Genomic DNA, 26190 nt, shown 5'->3' with positions numbered 1-26190 from the left:
TCCCCTGGGTTGGGAAATCAAGAACTGGAGGGCACAGGTTTAAGGAGAGAGGAACTGGAGAGGCAAATATTTCATCCAGAGGGTGGTCAGTGTATGGAATGTCAGAGAAAGTTGTTGAGGCAGGTACATTTGTTCATTAATTACTTATTTTGCGATATAGCATGGAGTAGGTCCTTCTGGCCTTCGAGCCACGCAACCCCCAACGAACCCAATTAACCCTAACCTAATCATGGGACAATTTACTATGACCAATTAATCTCCCTACCGGTATGTCTTTAAACTGCGGGAGGAAAGCAGTATTGAACTGCAAACTCCAGAGCACCCTGAGCTGTGCTAACCACTATGCTGCCGTGTCAGCAGCCGTTACAGTATTGCAAAGACACTTGGGCAGGAACATGGATAGGAAAGGTTTAGAGGAATATGGGCAACTGGGACTAGATTCAGATTCAGTTACTTATCGAAGCATACAGTGAAAGACGTCACTTGTGTTAACAACCAACACACCCAAGGATGTGCTGGGGCGCCATGTTAGCGCAGCGGACAGCATGACGTTATTACAGCTCAGGACGCCGGGATTCAGAGTTTAATCGCAGTGTCCTCTGTAAGGAGTCTGTACGTCCTCTCCAGGGAATGCATGCGTTTCTCCAGTTTCCTCCCTCATTCCAAGGATCCACCGGTTAGTAGGTCAATTACAAACAAGAGGAGGGAGTCCTGATGAAGGGTCGAGGTCCAAAACGTCGACTGTACTCTTTGCCATAGATGCTGCCAGGCCTGCTGAGTTCCTTCAGCACTTTGTGTGTTAGCAGGTTAATTGGTCATTGTAAATTGTCCGATGATTAGGCTAGGTTAAATCGAGGGTTGCCGGCAGGCGGCTGAAAGGGATGGAAGGGCCTGCTCTGCTCTTTACATTTAAATAAATAAGTGTTGCTACACATTCTGGTGCCAACACAGCACTGTTGATTAAAAAGTTAATTGAATAAATCTGCCATCACAGTTACAATGTTGTTCACTGTCATAAAAAGCCACCTGGTTTACTAATGGCTGTAAGGGGAACAAAACCTGCCATTGTTAGCCGCCCTCTACATATAACACACACATGTGGGTGCTGCACTCCAGTGTTCGCTCCCTGGAAGACAAGCTGACCCAGCACGAAATGAGGAGCTGCTACGTACTTGCCCTCGCGAAAACATGGCTCCAGAGCAACATCCCACGCATCAGCAGTCTTCAGGCCACACCACTTGTCCCAATATTATTATTGCGTGATTTCACAGGCTATCATGACTATTGTGCTGTGTGTGACTGTTCAGCATCTTGTCCCTGGAGGAACACTGCCTCGTTCAGCTGTGTACATGTGTACCGTTGAATGACAATTAAACTTGAACTTGGTATGAATCCAGAAAAGGCCACTGGGTTCCTGGAGTGTGCATGACTGTGGCTGAGCTGAAGGAATCTTCCGTTCCTATATTCTGTCCATTCCCACCCTTTTGCTTATCAAGGTTTGATTGTTATTTTTATTCTATCTTTTATTTAGAGATTCAGCTCTGTGACAGGCCCTCCCAACCCAATGAGCCCACGTGACCAATTAACCTAGTTACGCATACCTCTTCGGAATGCAGGAGGAAATCCACGCAGTCACAGGGAATACATCCTCACAGAGGCGGGAACTGAACCGGGCTGCCAGTAACATAATGGCATTACACTAGCCTGTGCTGCCCCCTTAAGGAAGTAGGTTCCAAAGATCTCGTGGGGACCCAAAAGGCTGCAGATGTTGTTCCTTGACCCCTTATCACCTTCGCCACCAACTTCCACCCTGCTCTCAAAGTCACCAGAACCATTTCTGACATTTCTTGCCCTTGTTGAGGTCTCTCTGACTCTTTCTCAGGAGACATTGATACTTACTATGAAGCTCCCCCCGCCAAATGATTCCTTCCCACAGTTTCTTAGACTACACCTCTTCCCACCCTGGCTCCAAGTTCCTTCCTCTCAACCACATAGAACACTACAGAAAAATACAGACCTTTTGGCTAAGCTTAGGTTCCCATCAAAGATTATTCCATTTGCCCACATCCCTCTGAACCCCATTTTGTCCCTATGCTCATAGCGTTCAAATGTTATTAATGTACCTGCCTCAACCAGTTCCTCTGGCAGCTCGTTCCATCTGCTGACCACTCTCTGGGTGAAAGCACTGCGAAGAATCCTGCCGGTAACCCTGTATTCTGCCTTTAAATTAGACCTTCCAAAGTGAATCACTTCACACTTTTCCATGTTAACTCCATCTGCCACCTCACAGTCCAGCCCTGCATCCTGTCGATGTCCCGTTGTAACCTTCTACACTATCCGCAACACTGCCAACCTTCGTGTCATCTGCAAACTTACTAACCCACCCTTACACTTCCTCATCCAAGTCATTTATAAAAATCACAAAGATGAGGGGTCCCAGAGCAGATCCCTGTGGAACACCACTGATCACTGACCTCCTGGTAGAACACATTCCACCTACAACCACATTCTGTGGGCAAGCAAATTCTGAATCCACACAGCCGAGTTTCCTGGGATCCCATGCCTCCTGGCTTTCTGAATGAGCCTACCATGGGGAACCTTATCAAACCCCTTACAAAAATCCATATACACCCCATCCACTGCTCTACCTTCATCAATGTGCTTTGTCACTTCCTCACAGAATTCAATCAGACTTGAGAGTGATGACCTCACAAAGCCATGCTGACAATCCCTAATCAGTCTATGCTTCTCCAAATGCTCAAAGATCCTGTCTGTAAAAACCTTCTCCAATAATTTTCCTACCACTGAAGTAAGACTGACTGGTCTATAGTTCCCAGGATTATCCCTACTGCCTTTCTTGAGCAAAGGAATAAAATTTGACACCATCCATCCTCTGGAACTCCTCCTGTGGCCAGTGGAGGACACAAAGATCATCGCCAAGGGCACACCAATCTCTACCCACAGTAACCCAGAGTGTATCCATCTGGCTCTGGGAACAGGGAACTTCTGCTCTCAGGATGAGGTTTTCCAGTCTGGGACACCTGAAACGTCCATTTACAGCATAGCTTCCATTCTGCAGGAGTTGACGCAGGAGTCGATCATGCATCTCGTTTACGTCTCATATTTCTGCTCTCACATCAGGCAAAGAATTGTTTGTTATTCCAAAGATCCCTCCCCATTTAGCTCATTCACCACCTTTTTACCTATCAAAATAGAAGACTGGGATCTTCTGACATTATAGAACGTGGAAAATACAACAGGAACAGTCCCATCACCTCAAGATGTCTGCATCGAACATGATGCAAATTAAACTAACTCCCTTCTGTCTTAAGACAGGAGAAGAATTAGGCTGTTCGGCCCATCAAGACTGCCCCATCATTTCATCATGGCTGATCTATCATTCCTCTCAACCCCATTCTCCTACCATCTGCTCATTACCTTCGACGTCCTTACTAATCAAGAGCCTCAATGTCAAGAATCAACATCCCAAACTAGCCACTAATCCTAGCAAAGGAATATCAGGGGATGGAGCTCCTGAACTCAGTGACAAGATTGTGTCCATGGGTTGGGTTTGTGGAGTGCACCTTCAGTAAACGTTATCCTTATCTCTCCATTTCCTGCATATCTGTTTAACAGCTTCTTCAATACCCCTATCATATCTGGCAGCACATCCAGGCACCCACTACTTTGTGTGTAAAAAGACTTGCCCCGCACACCTCCTTTTAACTCCCCCCCCAACCTTAAATGTACGTCCTCTCGTATTAGACATTTCCACCCCGGATAAAAGATTCTGACTGTCTATCCTATCTAATCCTTTAAATTTTAATTCTAATATTTCTTCTGTTTGATCTTTCCTCTCTCCCTTGATCAGGGTTCAGTTCCCACCGCTGTCACTCTGGAGGAACACTGTATCATTTCTTAATGCACGCATTTTCTAAATGACAATAAACGAGGACTGAGCGTCCTCACAATCTAATCTAATCTATAAGGAGCTTGTCTGTTCTCAGTGTAACTGGGTGAGTTTCCTCCCACATTCCAACGATGTATGGGTCAGTAAGGGTGAGTGAGCTGTGGTCATGCTATGTTGGTGCCAGAAGCAATTGCGAGCTGCCCCACAGTACATCCTCTGACTGGTGGTCACTGATGCAAACAAGGCATTTCACGATATGTTTTGATGTGCATGTGACAATTAAAGCTAATTGTTACCTTTACCCTTATCCAATCACGTTCTGTCCCTCAACCTCAGAGTTGAAGATGGTAATAAATGCTGGGCTTACCAGTGATATCAACATTTAATGAATAAATAATTAAAACAAAACTATTTTGGCAATGCTGATTTAATGCATTGCTAAGAATTCTGCTATTCTTCCAGGCACCGTTGTTGGGTCTGTTAGGGTAATCTGAAAGAGGAGATGGTTCAGCTTTCAACACACATCAAAGTTGCTGGTGAACGCAGCAGGCCAGGCAGCATCTCTAGGAAGAGGTACAGTCGATGTTTCAGGCCAAAACGTCCTGACGAAGGGTCTCGGCCCGAAACTTCGACTGTACCTCTTCCTAGAGAAGCTGCCTGGCCTGCTGCGTTTACCAGCAACTTTGCTGTGTGTTGCTTGAATTTCCAGCATCTGCAGATTTTCTCGTGTTTGGTTCAGCTTTCAGTTTTTTTTCGCATAGGTACATTGAAAGATCAAAGAAACGGTGAAGCTCATTGCACTGCGTCAGTGACCAGCACAATCTGACGATGAGCTCACCACGACGCCATAACCAGCCCACAACTCACTAGCCCTAACCCTAATGTGGGAGGAAACCCGATCACCCGGAGGAAACCCACGCATCCACAGGGAGAACGTAAAACTCCTTACAGACAGCAGCGGGAGTGGAAGCCCGATGATCCGATCGCTGGCACCGTAAAGCTCTGTGCCAACTGCTAAGCTACCTAGGTGCCACCTCAGCTCTGCTGCTTGGTTTATCACTACGTACCAGAAAAAGTTTCCCTTGCATATTCATACAGATCAAATCACTGCACAGTGCATTGAGGTAGAACAAGGTACAGTAAAACAGTAACAGACTGCAGAATAAAGTGCACCAGCTACAGAGAGAGTGCTGCAGAGCAGGTAAATAATAAAGTGCAAAATCATAAGGAGGAATGTGGGGAGAAGGGGGACCCATGGAGCAACTGGTCTTGAGAGGACAGGGGGTGGGGGAGGTGTTGTGGGGGCAAGTAGGTACAGGATGAAGGGAGGAAGAGGGATGAGGATGGAGGGCTGTGGGGAGTGGTGATGTGAGGGAAAAGGGATGGGGTGACGTAGTGGGAAAAGAAGGGGTGGGATGGAAGGGGTAGGGGAGAGAAAGGGGGTGAGGGAAGGGAGTAGGAAGAGAAAGGGGAAGAAAAAAGGGAAGGGTGTGGGGTGGAAGGGCGTGGAGACGTGGTGAGTGGTAATGGGGAGAAAGAGAGCAAAGATGGTGGGGACAAAGGGAATAAGGGGAATGGGGAAGGTGTTGTGTAGACCTGGTGGGGACACAGATGAGGGAAGGGTGGGGGTAGTGGGAAAGTTGTGAGATAGAAGGGGTGGGGAGAGCAGTAAGTGTGAGGGAAGGATGTGGGAGGAGAACGGTGGTGGCAAGAAAGAGGGGAGGGTGGGGTAAGTGCAGGCGTGGGGGTGTAGAAATGTGTGCGGAGGGGGATGTGAAAAGGGTTAATTGGAACCAGTCTCAGGTGGGTGGGGGTGGGGTCTCCGCTGCCCATACACACCGATCATCTCGCGTCGGGAGCCGAGAACAAAGACCCGAATGATGGGGGCAAGTAGTCCCGCAGTCTGGCGGGAGGAGGAACGGGGTGTGAGGCAGAGCCAGTCTGGCTTCCTCACCCTTTCACAACGCATCCCAGTCACTTTCCCAACTGAGATAAAGTAAGCCAGGAGTCCCTTTCCTCCCCCTCCCTACATCCTCAAGCAGGTAACCCGAGCCTGGAGGCTCCTCACCGTCTGGGCTGAGAGAGGAGGCAGTAGCTACTCCGTCCCCGAGGAAACGGGGGTGAGGTGGGGGGGGGGGGGAATGGATCAGAAACAGTAAGGCAAAAAGGGGGCACGAAATCCAGTTGAAACTTCGCAAGAAGTTTCCTCCTTCCCTTCCCCTTCACCCTCTCTCCCTCATCCCCCTCCCGCTCTTTCTCTCTCCCTCCCCTTCGTTCTCCTCTTTCTCCCTCTCCCTCTCACCCCTCTTTCTCTCTCTCCCTCTCACCCCCCAGTCTCTCTCTCTCTCTCCCTCACTCCCTCCACCCCCATCTCTCTCCGGAAAGTTTGCAGTGACCAATTTACACTCAGCTTGCTTTCCGGCCGTCCCTTGGCGGACTTTAAGTACTCACCGGCGTGGTGGGAGTGGGGTCCCGGAGATTCCAGAGATGCGATGCGGAGCTCTCCCTCGCACGCCGCACACACTCCAGAGGATAGCCCGAGCAAACAAAGACCAGGCGGAGCGGTCGAACAGCGGAGGGGGGAGAAAAAAATGCGAAGGACACGTGATTCCAGGACCTTCCTAAAATCTCCCCAAAGTCCATCCCCTTAATCCTTCCACCACCACCCCCACCCTCCACTCTGCTCCGGGACGGGACCCTGGAGGGATGTGATATTTGACACCTGCGAGCTTGAAAGCACTTTGTCCCGCTCCCACCAGAACTACACGGCGCGGTAACGGACACTTCAACCTACCGTGCTTATGCCGAACATTAAAATTAAACTCATCCCTTCTGCCTGCTCCTGGTCAGTATCCCTCCATTCCCTGCATGTTCACGCGGCTTTCGAACAGCCTCCACCCCTCTCCTATCTGAAATCACAATTCTGCTAACACTCTCACATCTGCCGTGAAAAGTTTGTCTTGCATACTGCTCATGCAGATCAAATCATTTACACAGTGCTTCGAGGTAGAACAGTAACAGAATGAAGTGTCTCGGCTACAGAGAAAGTGCAATGCTGTTAAACAATGAAGTATAAGGAACCTTACTATAAACACAAGAGATTCTGCAGGTGCTGGAAATCTTTGAGTAACACACAAAATACTGGAGGAACTCAGCAGGTCACGAAGGGGACTAAACAGTCAATGTTTCGGGCTAAAACCCTTCATCATGATTGGGAAGGAAGGGGAAGGAAAAAGTATCTGGTCATCCGCGCTGTGGCTCCTGTACACCTCTTAATCTCCTTCCCTGTAAAGTGTAGGCAGAGTCCATGGAGGACAGGCTGATTTCCATGATGTGCTGAGTTGTGTCCACAACTCTCCGCAGTTACCTACGGTCATAGGCAGAGCAGTTGCGTTACAAGCCATTATGCACCTGCATAGGACGCTTTCTATCGTACACCATAATGAAATCTAGGTAGTGCAGTCTAGTGGCGGGGATGAAGGTGTTAGCTTGGAGGGAAAGTTCAAATGAAAATAGGACAATGTGAGGGACAAAGGAAATGAGATTAAGTTTCTTGGCGCAAACACGAGGAAATCTGCAGATGATGGAAGTTCAAGCAACACACATAAAAGTTGCTGGTGAACGCAGCAGGCCAGGCAGCATCTCTAGGAAGAGATACAGTCGAGGTTTCGGGCCAAGACCCTTCGTCAGGACTAACTGAAGGAAGAGCTAGTAAGAGATTTGAAAGTGGGAGGGGGAGGCGAGATCCAAAATGATAGGAGAAGACAGGAGGGGGAGGGATGGAGCCAAGAGCTGCACAGGTGATTGGTAAAAGGGATATGAGAAGATAACGGGACAGGAGGCCCAGGGAGAAGGAAAAGGGGGAGGGGGGGAAACCCAGAGGATGGGCAAGGGGTATACTGAGAGGGACAGAGGGAGAAAAAGGAGAGAGAGAAAAAGAATGTGTGTATAGAAATAAATAACGGATAACGGATGGGGTACGGGGGGGGGGGGTCATTAGTGAAAGTTTGAGAAGTCAGTGTTCACACCATCAGGTTGGAGGCTACCCAGACGGAATATAAGGTGTTGTTCCTCCAACCTGAGTGTGGCTTCATCTTTACAGTAGAGGAGGCCGTGGATAGACATATCAGAATGGGAATGGGATGTGGAATTAAAATGTGTGGCCACTGGGAGATCCTGCTTTCTCTGGCGGACAGAGCGTAGGTGTTCAGCGAAACGATCTCCCAGTCTGCGTCAGGTCTCGCCAATATATAGAAGGCCACATCGGGAGCACCGGACGCAGTGTATCACCCCAGCCGACTCACAGGTGGAGTGTCACCTCACCTGGAAGGACTGTCGAGCTCTTGGCTCCATCCCTCCCCCTCCTGTCTTCTCCTATCATTTCGGATCTCCCCCTCCCCCTCCCACTTTCAAATCTCTTACTAGTTCTTCTTTCAGTTAGTCCTGACGAAGGGTCTTGGCCTGAAACGTTGACTGTATCTCTTCCAAGAGATGCTGCCTGGCCTGCTGCGTTCACCAGCAACTTTGATGTGTGTTGCTTAAGCTTCCTGATTACAGTGTACAGAGTGTGGGATATGGACTGGGAAACACTACCTGTAAAAAAACCCAGAGCTACAGAAATACTAACAGAAGCTCCACAGACTTCATCCCTGGGAGAGGAAGGACCTCCACCTAGATGACATCAAACTGACGGACCGCACCTGGGACCAGGGCTGGACCTTAGGCAGGGCTAGGCTGGGCTGCAGCCCAGGGGCCCGAGCTGCAGAGGGGCCCAAAGTAGGTAGCTTTCATCATGGCGGACAAAAAAAATACGAGACTGAAGCACAGAAAAGAAAAAAGAAAGAAGAAAGAGAGGACCGTGAGAAAGAAGCATTGAAAAAGACATTGAAATTGACAGAATTTTTTAAACCTGTTCTCGATGATGGAGCAGTACATGGCTCTTGTCACAGTCTGAGACCGGTGGACAAAGGGAGACTTGTTCAACAGCTAGCGCTAGCACCAGCGTTAGCGCAGGACCACCGTCCTTGCTACAGTCAGCAGCTAACGTTGAAGAGGCAGCGAGCAGGACTTTGGGATTCCCAACCACAGGGGCCTCCGAACAACCAAGTCGGGCCGCCATTAATGTTAACGTTACCGCTACTGAGGATCCTTACAGCACTGATCCTGCTCGCTGGGGAAAGGAAACGTTAGATGATTCAGTCCGAGCATACTGGGCTAAGAAAGGGCCGGAGTCCTGCCAGAATAAGGATGTGTATATCAAAGTTTTGGAATGAGTATACAAACAGCAGAGACATTTTTTCTCCAAATTTCACTTCAACACAAGCTCATAAATGGTGAGTACCTATCAAGGCAATGGCTCCTTATTCCCCTTCCACCGGCTGTGTGTTTTGTTGCTGCATCTTCAGTGATGGTAACTGTCAGTCCATCTTCGAAGCTGGCTTTAGCGACTGGAAACATGCCGCTGAGCACATAGGAGAGCATGAAAATAGCGAACACCGCAGGAAAATGAAACTGACCTACGTTACACTAGCGTCTGACAGCAGAAGAAGATACAGAAATGCAAAAACAGTTCGAGTCAGAGTGTGTCTACTGGACCAGTGTATTGAGAAGAGTGGTGGTGGTTGTGAAGTTTTTGGTTGAGAGGGGACTGACTATCTGAGGCTCCAGTGACATATTTGGCAGGCCTGATAACAGCAACTACACAGGCTCAGATCCACAATGGGACAGGACAGGCTGAATCACCTCACTCTGATGTCACTCTGGGGCTTGTGTGTCAGTGCTGTTCCTGTTTTTGTGGCAATAAGCTAATAGTTGACTGTTAACAAACCTAGTAAGTAATAAGTGGTCTTTACTCTGCAAGCCATGCAGTACAGCAATAGGTTAGTATGTGCTAGATCTCATTTTTCAAAAAGATTGTTGTCAAGTTCCCTAGTTATTGTTTAGTTTCCTAGTGCCATCCCTCTCGGCCTTTTTGCCTCTCATTTCCATTTTACTTTCTCAGAACACATGGTTGAGAAAAATACCGAGATAAAAATGCTTTGGCATTGTTTGAGAAATAAGGCCTATGATCTGTGCAGCGATAGCTAAATAAAGATTTAAGATTGGATACATCATACTTCATCTCCCTCATAACTTTACTAAGCCAACTAAGCCTAGGTCAATTTTTGGGCGCTTTAGATGCTGTCCTTCAAACTAAGAATCTGCATTACTTTCTGTCCTCCCTCTTTAGGCCTGTAAGCTTATAGCCTACATATTGTACTAAACCAATGTCTTGGTCTACAGCTTTGATATTTAGACCAGTACGGCCTTTGCTCTTGTCCTTGCCCTTCTTTGCTCGGTACAGCATCATTTTATGGTGTTGGCAGGGGCCCATCAGGGCCTCCAGCCCACAGGCCCCGGCCCTGCTGGGGACAATGGGCCCAGGACAGAGGACCCTGGCAAGCTGCTGCAGTGGTCTACGTAAATAGTATCAGAGAAACAGACACGAGAACGCAGATTGAGGCCTGGAGTTCGGGGTCCCGTCATCAGTGAATCCAGAGCTGGAGGCCGCCAGTATTCAGGGTCCTCATTCATTGTTACTGGTGAGTCCTGGGTCGATACTGAAGTTCGAAGCCCAAGGGTCGATCAGAAGTCAAGGCCTGATGGCGGAGCTCGATTCTGTGTATCTCTGCGAGTCTGCTCAGGAAGTCAAAGGCCCAGCGTAAGCGAGTTCATGTCCACTGGAGGCTGAAGACCGAGAAAGGTCTGTTTGGGTGTTGCAGGACTGTGCATGACTGTGTTGTTGCTTTGCAGCTTACTGTGTCCTGTGTTTTTCTGCTGAACACTGTGGGCATGCTTTGTTGGCATGGGAATGTGCAGCGACACTTACAGGCTGCCCCAGCACATCCCTCCATAGTGAGTCATATGCTCTTTCAATATCCAGAAATACACATACCATTACTTCTCTATTTTGAAACGCTTTTTTTAATATCATGATCTAAAAGGGCACCAAGTTCCATTGTTGATCTTCCAGTTCTAAAGCCATTTTGATAGGCAGCAAAATGTCCCTTATTTTCCAAAAAATAAACAAGTCTGTTGGTGACCATTCGTTCCATAATTTTACAAAGCACTGACATTAAAGCTATAGGCCGAAACAAACAAGGACTAGACGCGTCCTTACCTGGCTTTAAAACTGGAACTACCACCACATGCTTCCATTCTACTGGTAATTTTCCTTCTTTCCACACTGAATTAAACAATGCTAGAATTTCTATTAATACGGAGTCATCTAAATGCTTAAGCAATTCATAACACAATCCATCCCTACCAGGAGAAGTGTTTGAACCTGATTGGACAGCTTCCTGCAATTCCTGAAGGGAGAAAAACAAATTTATGGAGCTATAATCATCCAAACTCCTGTCCAATTTCCAACTTTCCTTTAACATAATTTCCTTTCTCAAATCACCTAACTCTCCAGAACTGTGTAATGCTTGGAACACCTCTACAAACATATCAGCCTTCTCCTTATTGGTGACAGCTTCAATATCTCCTTCCAGCAAAGCTGGGATAGATGGTCTCCTATATATCCCTGACATTCTGTGAATGATCGTCCATAGCTGTTTTATAGGTGTCTCAGGGCTCAGAGTTCCACAAAATCTTCTCCAACTATCCCTCTTTGCATTTTTAATTACTCTCCTTGCTACTGCTCTTTCCTTTTTATACTCCATAACATTATCTAACACTGGGTACTTTCTTAATTTCCTGTAAGCTCTATTTCTGTTCCTTACTGCTATATCACAATTTTTATTCCACCGCAGAATTAGTGCTCGAGCCTTAGGAACATTCCGTGGCGGAATAGTCAACTGAGCAACTTTATGAATTATAGAACAGAGAGATTCATTCCAATCATCTATGGAGCCCTCGCTATTAATCTCTTCTATTATATCCATAGCTTTCTCCTGGTACTCATCCCAATGGGCCAAAGAAAAATTATACTTAGCAGACCTCTCCTCAACTTCTACTATCAAATTTCTACCAAATCTACATAGTATAGGATAGTGATCACTTCCTAGTGTGTATCTGTCCATAACATCCCATTCTCCAACCCTAGCTAAGTTTGAGGAAGTGATAGATAAGTCTAAGTGACTACAAGTATTCTTTACAATATTAAATCTTGTAGGCCTTCCGTCATTTAGCAGTACCATGTTGTATTTATCCAGAAACTCCTCTACTACCGCTCCATTACTATCTTTACTTTCACTACCGCATATAGGATTATGGGCATTGAAATCTCCAACCCAGATTACTGGGGATCTTACTTTATTCATAATTTCATCCAAATCTGATAACATCATATTACCTGGATTATAAAAGTTAATCAAAGTTATTTGACATGAGAGCTCGAAACCTCCACAGCTGCAATTTCAAGGTTAGATTTAAAATCAGGTCTTCTAAACTGGAGTCCTGTTTTTATGAAAGTTGCACACCCTCCACCAGATTTACCCATTCTGTCAGCTCTCAAACTATCATATCCAGGGATCACAAAATCTAAATGAGGCTTTAACCATGTCTCCTGTATACAGATCAAATCAGGCTTGTCTTTAAAAGTTCCAACAAATCTTTTTAATTCTTGACCATTTGCAGATAAACTTCTTGCATTCCATTGTAATATTAAAAACATCCAAATACTAATTATTGGCCTCTTCATCCACATAAAGCTCCTCTGTACTCTCTGATCCCGACAACTGGGAAGTATTCAGTGATTGTTTGTCTGTCATATACTCATGTAATTTTTTCCGGCAAAATCTGTTTTATATCAAGGAATCTCTCTGCAGCTCCAACAACTATTTTTATCATATCTTACCTCTTGGCTGTAGTTTTAACCCCGACAAGTATATCAACAACAAACGCCAAAAAAGACTCTTTAGTCATCAACAACATGCCTGAAGGAACCATAGTTGGAGGACTTGGAATGAACTGACTCTCCATCATTCCAATCTTTTCTTTACTTATCCTTTGCTCTCTATCAACTTTCTTCACTGCTTCAGCATATGATATTTTTTGTTGGATACTAACATCCTTAATCTGCTTTGCCTTACTAAAATACTCACATCCTCTGAATGCTGCTATGCGGTCCCCTCCACAGTTACTGCATTTAGGCACCGCTGCCTTACATGCTTTAATATCATGATCCTCTCCACATTTCATACATCTTCTTTTACCTCGACATGAACCAGCAACATGTCCAAACCTCTGGCAATTACAACAGCGTAAGGGAGGCCTAATGTATTCTCTAACTTGATAAGACATGCACCCAAGATAGACTCTAGTTGGAAGAACATCACCTGCAAAAACCAGAAGAACAGGAGAATCCCAATTACCACCTTCTCTCGATTTTAATCATTTGGCTTCAATCACTCGACCACCTTTAATATTGTCCAAAATTTCTTTTTCAGTCATGCCAGACCAAATACCATACACTACCCCCTTAACTCCCTTCCTTTCTTTCAGAGTAATACACACCAATTTCACAACCAATTTTCCCACCATTTTAGCACTGTTATATTGGTCAATATCTTTGCACCAAATTTTCAGCAATCCATTAGACAAAATCTTGGCCTGGAATCCTTTACCTATTTGGCTCTCTAATGCTACTGCCATTTTCAAAGGATTAAGGGCTCTAAATCCTCCCTCCCCTTCCTTCTGACCTTTAATTTTATACAGAACTATAAATTCCTCCAATTCACCCATTTTCCTCAATTTGTTGTCCCCCATTACTTCAGGTCTTTCACTTGATGCACCCCTTTTTTGGCTACCCTTACTTCTGGAGTATTCCACAGTCTCCTGCCCTCCTCCTTCAATTTCAACCTCCCCCCTCCCTTTTGCAGCCATAGGCTACAAACTAACCCTTTCCAAACTACTAGGCTCCTCCACGCCAAAGTCCCCACCCACTCAATCAACAGCCCCAACTGCCAGTCTGGCCCAACCCCAACTCCCAGCCGGCAGCCCAGCCACAACCAAGATGCATGCAGCCAGCCCTCCCCAGCAGTAACTCCGGACTCCAGCCCAAGACCCCTCAGCCCCAGCCTTGCTGGTCAGCAACTGAAGCTGAACCCAGGAGCTGTTTATGTACCCAGCCCAAGATGGGAATCATGTGCCTCAATTAAGGCACACAACAGGACAAGGGAAAACTGGAACACTTGGAATAAGGAATGATGGACCAGACCGTGAACTGGAACGCAAACTTCATGGACCGGACCATGACACTTAGAAACTGCTGATCTCCTGGTATCGTCATGCATAATAAACTCTAAAGTTTACAGAGAATTGTGTGAAAAACAAAATAAAACATCCAGTGAGCAGCAGTTCTGGGGATAAACCTTTCTGCCAAGCCATGTGTAGCTGGATGGTATGGTGCAGATGTAACATATATTATTCTAGTCATTTTCTGGAATGACTGAAACTGTTGTGCAACAAATTGTGGTCCATTGTCATTGACTAAGTGTTTTTTTTTCCTCTCCCTCCCTTTCCTCTCTCCCTCCCTCCCTCCCCTCAGTACTCTCTCCGGTGACTTTGTTCACACAACAACAGGGCAGATGCTACTACAAAAATTCTTTTTAAAAGCTTAGTATTGTTATAAGGCCTTTGTGAGTGTTTATGTTTGGACTCTTCTTCCATCTCCATCTGCAGGTAGACTTTACTGAAATGTTTACTTCCAGAAAGGTTTTCAAATATATCCTCTATCCTGGGCAGAGAGTATTGATTTACTTTCACTACTGGGTTGATGGTGACCTTAAGCTCACCACAGATCCTGGCTATTTCATTTTCTTCAAAATACTGCGCAATTTACTCAGTATACATATTCCAGTTATCTGTTGTGTAATCGAATGCATCTGTCTTTCTGATGTAGCCAGCCATTTCTGCTTTTCTTAAAAACATTATGATTATTACCATCCGGTACTCACAGTTTATGAATTTCATCCATTTTCTGCCCTCTTTTAAAATTCAGACGTCTTGCTGCACTTCACAGGTGAGTAGCCGTCCTGGGTTCATTTAAACTTTCTCATTGCCACTGTTACATTTTCTAACTCCAAAACTAATTGAAGGAAAAACATGGGGAGCCCGGAGATAAACTTTGTTCTTTACCTTAGTGAGGTGTGCACAAATGACATGGTGACGTAATGACGTATGCCATTCACATACTTTTACATATGACCTGTGATGAATTGTGTAAACAACAAAAATACTTAATCAAACAATATACTTATAATATTACTGAAATATTAAATATACAACAGTTGCAGAGGCTCAGCCAGTTCTACCACTAGCATAACCCTCCCCACCACTGAGGACATCTTCAAAGGCCATTACCTCAGAAAGACATCATTAAAGGAACCTCACCCTCCAGGATATGCCCTCTTCTCATTACTACATTCGGGGAGGAGGCACAGGAACCTTAAGGCACACACGCACATTTTAGGAAAAAGCTTCTTCCCCTCCACCATCAGATTTTTGAATGGTCCATGAACCATGAACACTCCTTGTTACTCTTTTCACTTGCACTGTGAACTTACTTCAATAATTTATAGCCATCTTATGTCTTCGCACTGCAATGCCGCCACAAAAGAAGACATTTTACATCACCAAATCCGTTTTAATAAATATGATTCTGATTTTGTTGCTCCCATTCTTTTGCTGTGGGCATAAGGCCCAGGATTTGCTTTGTTCATTAAGCTGTTGTTACGTTAATGGACGGGTGGAATCTACAGATCTCAAGGCTGCTCCTTATTCCCACACAAGATGCTGGAGGAACCACGGATAGAAGGCCATGGAAGAATGGAAAGGGGGTGGGGGGAGGCAATGGGCAGGCAAGGAGGTAAGGTGAGAGAGGGAAAAGGGAATAGGCCATGGTGAAAAGGGGGGCATTACTGGAAGTGGAGAAATGGTTGTTCATGCCGTCAGGTTGGAGTCTACTCAGACGGAATATAAGGTGTTGATCCTCCTGGCACTTATCCTCAGAAGCACATTTGTCCCTCCCCACTAATCTCCCTACTGGCACTTATCCTTGCAAGCAGAACAAGTGCTACACCTGCCCCTACATCTCTCCCCTCACTACTATTCAGGGCCCCAAACAGTCCCTCCAGGTGACACCTATTGTGTCAAGTGCTCCTGGTCTGGCCTCCTGTATATCAGTGAGACCTGAAGTAGCTTGGGAGACTGTTTCGCCAAGCACCTACGCTCTGTCCACCAGAGAAAGCGGGATCTCCCAGTGGCCACCCATTTTAATTCCACTTCCCATTCCCATTCCGGTATGTCTATCCATGGCCACACTTTGGTTGGAGGAACAACACCTGATATTCCATTTGGATAGCCTCCAACTTCATGGCACGAACATTGATTTCTTAAACTTCTGGTAATACCCCCTTCACTATTTCCCAACCCCTTTCCCCTCTCTCACCTTGTCTCCTTGCCTGCCCATCGCCTCCCTCTGGGGAACCTCCCCATTTTTCATTCTTCCATGGCCTCTGTATCTTTCACCAATCAACTTCCCAATTCTTTACTTCATCCCTCCTTCCGGTTTCACCTACCACCTTGTGTTTCTCTCTCCCCTCTCCCCACTTTTTAAATCCACTCTTCAGCTTTTTCTCTCCAGTCCTGCCAAAGGGTCTTGGTTGGAAATATCAACTGCACTCTTTTCCATAGATGCAGCCTGGCCTGCTGAATTCCTCCAGCATTGTGTGTGTCTTGTTTAGATTTTCAGCATCTGCAGATTTTCTCTTGTTCCTTATTCCCATCATCATCCAGAACATACCCTCTTCTCATTACTACCATCAGGGAGGAGGTACAGGAGCCTGAAGACACACACTCAGTGATTCAGGAACAGTTTCTTCCCCTCTGCCATCAGGTTTCTGAATGGTCCATGAATGCACAAACACTCCCTCATAGTTTGTCTTTTGCTCTATCTATTCAGTAGTAGTTTCAGGAGATTGCTATACTCTAGCAAATTTCTACGGATGTACGGTGGAGAGCATTTTAACTGGTCGCATCACCGCCTGGTATGGAGGGGCCACTGCACAGGATCAGAAAAGCTAGAGAAGTTGTAAACTCAGCCAGATCCATCGTGGGCATCAGCCCCCACACTATAGAGGACATCTTCAAAAGGCAATGCGACAAGAAGACGACGTCCATCAGTCAGGACCCCCATCACCTGGGACATGCCCACTTCTCATTGCTGCCATCAGGGAGGTGGTACAGGAGCCTAGAGATACACACTCAACACTTTAGAAACTATTTCTTCCCCTCCATCATCAGAACCCGTGAACATCCCTCGCTATCTTTGCTCTCTTTTTGCACTACTTCATTAATTTTTTCACATTTATTTCTTATTGTAATTTGGACAATATCCAGTAACATGAGGAAACGAACTGTAGCAGCAGAAATGTGTTTTTTGAGGAGGATGCAAAGAATATCATGGATGAAACGAATATCTAACGAGGTTGTCATGAACAGAGCAAACACAAAAAGAGAAATAATGTATGAGATCATGAAAAGGCAACGTAACTTCATTGGACATATGATTAGGAAAGAGGAGTTAGAATGCGGTAATTATGGGAGAGATTGAAGGGAAGAAAGCAAGAGGAAGGCAAAGACAAATGATGATGGAGACAGTGGCCAGAGAACTGGAAATGAATACCAGTGAACTGATCCACTTGACCCGAAACAGGAGTGTGTGGGCCATGGCAGCCAAAGCTCAAACTGGACACGGCACCTGACGATGATGATGATGATTGTGATTTGCAGCATGTTTTATGTACTGCACTGAACAGCTGCCACAAAACAACAAACTTCATGACATATGTCAGTGATGATAAAGCTGATTTTGATTCCGATTTGCAGCCTGGATCTCTGGGAGCCAAGAGGCAGTGGCTCCACTCTGAGTCACTGCGTCACTCCAGAGGTTAACCAAAGTACAGGAAGGTAGGTTTCCATTGTTCCTGGCATGAGGCAGGTTTGAGGACGGCAGTGGGAGCACTTGGAAACTCACCAACATCAAGGATAAAGTATAAAGGTGCCGTCTCTTTGATGTGTCAAACAGCTTCCGCAAATAACACTGGACTGTAGTCGTGGCGGGAAATCTCGCCTGCCTCTGTCTAACGTTTTGTACTGAAGGTCGTCTGCACAGCCTGTTTCTATAGATCACTGACATGTGTTACTGTGTAAAGTGGAGATCTCCTGACGCCCTGCAGACTCAAATTCAGATTCAGATTCAGATACAGATTTATTTATCATATGTAAATCAAAACATACCGTGAAATGCATCATTTCCCAGAGTTGTGCTGGGCCACCCATGGGGTCACCACACATTCCGGTGCCAACACAGCACAGCACGCCCACAATGTTTAGTAGTACAACACAAGCAGTAACAACATCAACAACAAAGCAAAAATAAAGCAAGACAACAACAGCAAGTCAAACCCTTTCCCTCCACACACACACACACCAAGGCTCCAACTTCAGACTTTGCAGATTTCTGGGTATCAGTCTCAGGACTTACCGATCACAGGTTGACCTTTGGGCCTTGACTTCCATACTCACATGGACCTGTGAACCCCGGTGATCTGGGAGGTCACTGGCCCTCGTGACTTCTTCAGGTGTCTACCTCCAGACTTGCTGCCTTTGGTCTTTGACCTTCAGGCTTTTACCGGTGGACTTCAATTTTTGGCTTTGTCCTCCGGACTTCGCCGACTCAGCCAGCGGGTAGCTCAACCATGAACAGCCTTCCTCCTCCCATTGTCTCAACCAAGCCTCAACTCTCCATTCATCCGGTGGGCTTGAGATATCAGCAAGCAATCAGTTGTTTGGAGAAATGAGTGCAAGCTTTAAAAAGCGAGCAGGGACTTTTGGAGCTTTTTAGTGGGCTTGAGATATCGTGACATTTTTTGGCACTTGTCAAAGGCCTATAAAAAGAAGCAAGATTTAAGTGGAGTGGCCATTGTGGGAGTGGGCCAGTGTAACAGTGGAGTGCTTGAGGCTTTGACTCAAGAGCCTTAGGCAAGAAGAGGCGGGCTAAGGTAAGTTTCTAGTAAGCTTCTTTCTTTCTTTGTCCATTAGTGTCCAGTGGGTCCAGGGTCTGTGGTGTGTTCTCCATGTGAGATGAGGGAACGCTGGGAGACCTCCATTCTCCCTGGTAACTACGTCTGCATAAAGTTTGTCAGGCTACAGCTCATTACAAACCGTGTTAGAGAACTTGAGCTGGACGACCCATACAGGAAAATGAGGAGGTGATAGATAGGAGCTGTAGCGAGGTAGTCATCCCTAAGTTGTAGGAAGCAGATAGCTGGATGAGTGTCAGGACAGGGAAAGGGAATGGGCCGCCAGAGCAGAGTCCCCCAGTGGCCATTCCCCTCAATAATAAGTACACTGCTTTGGATACAGTTGTGGGGGTTGGGGAAACAACCTACTGGGGGAAGTCACAGCGACTTTATCTCTGGCACTGAGTTTGGCTCTGTGGCTTAGAAGGGATGAGGAGTACAGTGGTATTAAGGGATTCAATAGTTAAGGGAGAAGACAGGAGATTCTGTGGATGTGGAAGGGACACACAGATGGTATGTTGCTTCCCAGGTGCCAGGGTCAGGGACGTCTCAGATCAGGTCCACAGCATTCTAAAGGGGGAGGGTGAGCAGCCAGAATTCATGGTACATTTTGGCACCAATAACATAGGTAGGAAAAGGGATGAGGTCCTGAAGAGAGAGTATAAGGAGTTAGGTAGGAAGCTGAAAAGCAGGACTGGAAGGTTGATAATCTCTGCACTGCTGCCTGTGCCACATGCCAGTGGGGTGATTTGGCAGATGAATGTGTGGCTGAAGAATTGGTGCAGTGTTTCAGATTTACAATATGACTTGTAAAGAAGGGACGGGTTACACCTGAACTTGAGGGGGAGCAATGTCATTGTGGGCAGGTTTGTACCGTAGAGAAAGGTCAGATGATGGAGCAGGTGGTGGAAAGTTTGGTACAATGCGTAGACAGACTGTGAGGCAGTGATAGAGCCTACCTGCAGTGAGTTGGATGGGTTGAAATATTTTTACTTTAATGCAAGAAGTATCAGAAAGAAGGGTGATGAACTTAGAGCACGGGGCAGTACATGGGACTATGTGGTTGAGGGCCATTACAGAGATTTGGTTGTCACAAGGTCAGGAATGGCTGTTAGATGTTCCAGCGTTGAGATGTTTCAAAAAGGACAGAGAGGAGGGTTAAAAAGGTGGAGGACTTCCAATTTCCCTAATATTAATTGCCACCTCCTTAATGCAAAAGGTTTAGATAGAGCATAATTTGTTAGGTGTGTCCAAGAAGGATTCCTGACACAATATGTAGACAGGTCAGCTAGAGGAGAGATCACACTGGATCTGGTACTAGGCAATGGACCAGTTCAAGTGTCAGATCTCTCAGTGGGTGAGCATTTCAGAGACAGTAACTACAACTCCATGACCTTCACTGTAGCCTTGAACAGGAACAGCAGCAGACAGTAGGGGAAGTATTTAATTGGGAAGGGTGAATAAGGCAGGAACTTGGGAGCATAAATATATGTACATATGTACTCAGTGAAATCTACACTGGAAATATGGAGGTTGTTTAGGGACTATTTGCATGGCGTTCTAGACAGTTTTGCCTGGTTGAGGCAGGGAAAGGATAGTAGGGTGAGGGAACCATGGTTGATGAGAGATGTGGAACATCTAGTCAAGAGAAAGAAAGAAGCTTACTTAAGCATTTGACAGGGCTCTAGAGAGTTACAAGGCAGCCAGGAAGAACTTAAGAATGGACTTAGAAGGGGCCGTGAGAAGCCCTTAGTGAATCTGATTGTGGAAAACCACAAGGCAATCTATGTATACGTGAAGAACAGGAGGATGACTAGAGTGACGGTAGGACCGATAGGAGGTAAAAGAGGAACCATGCACCTGGTGTCAGAGGAGATAGGGGAGCTCCTTAAGGAATACTTTGCTTCAGTGTTCACCAGTGAGTGGACAACATAAAACAGGCTGATATGCTGGAACAGGTCAGCATTAAGAAAGGGAATGTGCTGGAACCTTTGTGAAACATTTGGATAGACAAGGCCCCGGAGCCGAATGGGATAGACCCCAGATTTCTATGGAATACAAGGGATGAAATTGCTGGGCCTTTGGCAGTGATCTTTGTGTCCTTGAACAGAGAAGTAGGACCAGATAACCGGACGGTGGCAAATGTTATTCCTTTGTTCAAGAAAGGGAGTAGGGATAATCCTGGGAATTATAAACTAGCGAGTCTTACTTCAGTGTTGGGCAAATTATTGGCAAAGATTCTTAGAGGCAGGATTTAGGAGCATTTGGAGAAGCACAGTCTGATTAGGGATAGCATTGTGAAAGGTAGGTCATGCCTGACGAGCCTGATAGAATACTTTGAGGATGTGACAAAGCACATTGGTGAAGGTAAAACGGTGCATGTGCTGTATATAGGTTTTAGTAAGGTTCCCTGTGGTAGGTTTATTCAGAAAGTCAGAAGGCATGGGGTCCAGGGAAAGTTGGCTGTGTGGACTCAGAATTGGATTGCCAAAAAAAAGTAGAGGGTGGTTTAGGTGGTGCGTATTCTGCATGGAGGTCGGTGACCAGTGGTGTTCCACAGGGATCTGTTCTGGGACCCCTGCTCTTTGTGATTTTTACGAATGACTTGGATGAGGAAGTGGAAAGGTGGGTTGGTAAATTTGAAGATGACACAAAGGTTGGTGAAGTTGTGGATTGTGTAGGAGATTATCCTAAATTACAACAGGACATTGATAGAATGCAGAGCTGGGCTGACAAGTGGCAGATGGAGTTCAACACAGAAAAATGTGAAGTGATTCACTTTGGAAGGTTGAATTTGAAGGCAGAATACAGGGTTAATGGCAGGGTTCTTAGCAGTGTCAGCAACAGACGGTTCCATGTCCATAGATCCCTCAAAATTGCCATGCAAGTTGATAGAGTTATTAAGAAGGCTTATGTTGTGTTGAAAACAAGAGATTCTGCAGATGCTGGAAGCCCAGAGCAAAACACACAAAATGCTGGAGGAACTCAGCAGGTCAGGCAGCATCTATGGAAATGAATGAACAGTTGATGATTTGGGCCAAGACCCTTCATCACAAACTGAAGGGTCCCAGCCCAAAAGGCCAACTATTTATTCATTTTCATAGATGCTGATTGACCTGTGGAGTTCCTCCAGCAATTTGTATGTGTTGTTATGGTGTGCTGACTTTCATTAGTTGGGGAACTGAATTCAAAAGCTGTGCAGTAAAATTGCCATTCTATAAAACTCTGGTCAGACCACACTTACAAAGCTGTGTTCAGTTCTGGTCACCTCATTATAGGAATGATGTGGAAGCTTTATAGAGGATGTAGAGAAGATTTATAAGGATGCTACCTAAATTAGAGAGCATGTCTTATCAGGTTAGTTTGAGCAAGCTAGGCCCTTCCTCTTTGGATCAAAGGAGGATGAGATGTCACTTGATTGAGGAGTACAAGATGTTAAGTTGCATAGGTCAAGTAGTGGATAGCCAGGAACTTTTTCCCAGGACAGAAATGTCCTATACAAGGGGGTGTAATTTTAAGGTGATTGGGGGAAAGAATATGGGGTATGTCATAGGCGAATTTTTACACAGAGAGTAGTGAGTGTGGAATACCCTACCCTGCCAGAGGTAGTAGTGGAGGCAGACACATTAGATAGGCACATGGATGATAGAAAAATAGAAAGTTATGTAAGAGGAAAGGGTTAGATTGATCTTATTGTAAGTTATAAGATTGGTATACCATTATGGGCTGAACAGCCTGTACTGTGCTGTACTGATCTATGTTCTATATGGTCTATGCACTGAAGGTGGTATATGGAAATATATATTTAATTTGATCATAAATTTTCTTTGAAACTTTAAGAAAATGAATTTGATAGATAAGGTGTTCTTTTTTAAAAATGATGAATAATGTGATATAGCACAGAAACCAGGCCAGAAACAAACCAGTTTGTCAATGCCAATCATGTGCCTATCTAAATTAATCTGCAGGTGCAGGAAATCCAGAGCAACGCACACAAGATGCTGGAGGAACTCAGCAGGTCAGGCAGCGTCTATGCAGAGGAATAAAAAGTCAATGTTTTGGTCTGAGACCCTTTACCAAGACTGGAAAGGAAGGGGGCAAAAACCAGAATAAGATCGGCGGGGGAGGGAAACGGGTAAGACTACAAGCAGGCAAGTGATGGGGAAAGTGGGTGGGTGGGGGAGGGAGGAATGAAGTAAGAAGCTTGGAGCTGATGGGTGGAAGAGCTAAAGGACTGAAGAAGACAAAACCTGATTGGAGAGGAGAGTGGACCATGAGAAAAAAGGAAGGAGGAAGGGCACCAGAGGGAGGTGGTGGGCAGGTGAGGAGATGAGAAGGTGTGAGAGGGGAGCCACAATAGTGAATGGAAATAAAAGGAGAAAGGGGGAGAGAGAAATTACCAGAAGGTAGAGAAATTGATGTTCATACCATCAGGTTGGAGGCTACTCAGGTGGAATATGAGGTGTTGCTCCTTCAACAGAGAGTAACCTCATCATGGCAGTGGAAAAGGCCATGCATTATCTCTCTTCTTTATTCCTCGAAATATTGAGGGGGAACCTGAGGGGAACTTCTTCACTTCGAGGATGGTGAGAGTGTAGATTGAGCTGCCAGTAGAAGTGGTGGATGCAGGTTCAAGTTCACCATTTTGGAGAAGAAAGGATAAATACATGGATGGGAGCATATGGAGGGCTATGGGCTGGGTGCAAGTCGATAGGACTAGGCAGGATAACAGTTCAGCACAGACTAGCTAGTCTAAAGAGCCTGCTTCTGTGCTGTAGTTCTCTATTGTGCTTATCTGTGGGTTGAGTATTCTCCTTCACCCTTTACACTCTTTGGCAAAGAACTGGTAATCAAAATCAGGTTGAGAGTGATAGAGTCATAGAAAAGGACAGCATAGAGGCAGGTTCTTTGACCCATCTAATCCATGCCAAAACCATTTAAACTGCCCACTCCCATCCACTTGCACCGGGATCATAGCCCTCCATACCCCTACCATCAATGTACCTATCTCAACCTCTCTTAAAACATTGAAATTGAGCTTGCATGCACCGCTTGCGCTGGCAGCTTGTCCCACACTCTCAAACTTCCCTTCATGTTCCCTTAAACTGTTCACCTTTCACCCTTAACTTATGATCTCTGGTTGTAGTCCCACCCAATCTCAGTGGATAAAGCCTGCTTGCATTTACCCTGTCTATACCCCTCATAATTTTGTATACCTCTATCAAATCTCCTTTCAATCTTCTACATTCCAAGAAATAAAATCCTAACCTATTCAATCTTTCCTTATAACTCAGGTCTTCCAGACCTGGCAACATCCTTGTAATTTTTCTCCATACTCTTCAACCTTATTTACATCTTTCTTGTAGTTAGGTAACCAAACTTCACACAATATTCCAAATTAGGCCTCACCAATATCTTATACAACTTCAACATAACATCCCAACTCCTGTACTCAATACTTTGATTTATGAAGGCCAATGTGCCAAGAGCATTCTTTATGACTCTATCTACCTGTGACAAACTTTCAACAAATGATGTACCTGCATGCTTAGATCCCTTTGTTCTACCATGTGCCTCAGTGCCCTACCATTCACTGTGTCAGACCTACCCTGGTTAGCTCTGCTGGAGTGAAAACCTCAGATTTGTCTGCATTAAATTCCATCTGCCATTTTCCAACCATTTTTCCAGCTGGTCCAGATCCCACTGCAAGCCATGATAGCGTTCCTTGCTGTCTATCACACCCCCAAGCTTGGTGTCATCTGTATATTTGCTGATCCAGTTACCCACAGTAACATCCAGATCATTGATATAGATGACAAACAACAATGGACCCAGCACCAATCCCTGTAGCACTCCACAAGTCACAGGCCTCCAGTCAGAGAGACAACCATCTACTACGACTCTCTGGCTTCTCCCTCAAAGCCAACGTCAAATCCAAATTAATATCTAGTCATGAATGGCGTGTGATTGAACCTCCTTGACCAACCTCCCATGCGAGTCCTTGTCAAGTGCCTTGTTAAAGTCCATGCAGACAATATCCATTGCCTTGCCTTCATCAATTTTCCTGGTAACTTCCTCAAAAAAACTCTATAAGATTTGTTGGACATGACCCACCACACACAAATCCATGCTGACAATCCTTAATCAGTCTATGTCTATCCAAGTACTTACATATCCAGTCCCTTAGAACAACTTCCAGTAACTTTCCCACAACTGATGTCTGGCTTACCAGCCTATAATTTCCTAGTTTATTTTTATAGCCTTTCTTGAACAGCAGAACAACATTGACTATCCTCCAATCCTCTGGTACCCCACCTGTCGCTAAGGATGATTTAAATATCTCTGGTAGGGCCCCAGCAATTTCTGCACCTGCCTCCCACAGGGTTGGAAGGAACACCTTGTCTGGCCCTGGGAATTTATCCACCCTGATTTGCCTCAGAACAGCAAATACCTCCTCCTCTGTAATCTGTATAGGGTCCATAAAGTTGATGCCACTTTGCCTCACTTCTATAGACTCTGTGTCCATCTGCTGAGTAAATACAGATGAAAAAAAAATTTACACATGGATTACCATTCTGATCTTCCAGAGGACCAATCTCTTCACTCGCAATCCTCTTGCTCCTAACATATCTGTAGAATCCCGTAAGATCCTCCTTCACCTTGTCTGCTAGGGCAACCTCATGTCTTCTTTCCACCCTCCTGATTACTTTCTTTACTGTTCGGCACAGCTTTGTGGGCTGAGGCCTGATGTGCTGTAGGTTTTCTATGCTTCTTAATTGTTCTTTTGCATTTCTTATACTCCATAAGCACCTCATTCCTAAATGCCTATACCTGCTATGTACCTTCTTTTCTCTCCTAACTAGGGCCTCAATGTTTCTTGAAAACCAATATTCTGACAGGCACATACATAGTTTTGTACTCTCAAGATTTCTCTTTTGAAGGCATCCCATTTATCAAGTACACTTTTGCCAGAAAACAGTCTGTTCCAATCCACACTTGCCAGATCCTTTCTGATACCATCACAATTGGCCTTTCTCCAATTTAGTATCTCAACCCGTGGACCAGATCTATCTTTTTTGTATATTTACTTGTGATGACTAGATGCAAGGTGTTCCCCCTTACATACCTCTGTCACCTGCCCTGCTCATTCCCTAATAGCAGATCAAGTATTGTTGAGTTGTGTTCATTTGGACTATTAAAGTTTTTAGT

At 45.5% G+C, this 26190-nt stretch overlaps 1 protein-coding gene across 2 annotated transcripts in view; it reads right to left on the bottom strand.

Moving 5' to 3' along the window:
- LOC140199270 (gap junction gamma-1 protein-like) overlaps nt 1-6499 on the bottom strand; it is a 48040-nt gene extending 41541 nt beyond the window's left edge. For both annotated transcript variants that reach the window (XM_072261039.1, XM_072261040.1), the window contains exon 1: nt 6362-6499. The gene's annotated coding sequence lies outside the window, so the exon portion shown is untranslated. The remainder of the gene's footprint in view (nt 1-6361) is intronic.
- Nucleotides 6500-26190: the final 19691 nt, after the last annotated feature.

The sequence above is a fragment of the Mobula birostris genome, chromosome 6 (genome assembly GCF_030028105.1).
Source record: "Mobula birostris isolate sMobBir1 chromosome 6, sMobBir1.hap1, whole genome shotgun sequence".
Lineage (NCBI taxonomy): Eukaryota > Metazoa > Chordata > Chondrichthyes > Myliobatiformes > Myliobatidae > Mobula > Mobula birostris.
This window is presented reverse-complemented; position numbering and strand designations above follow the sequence as displayed.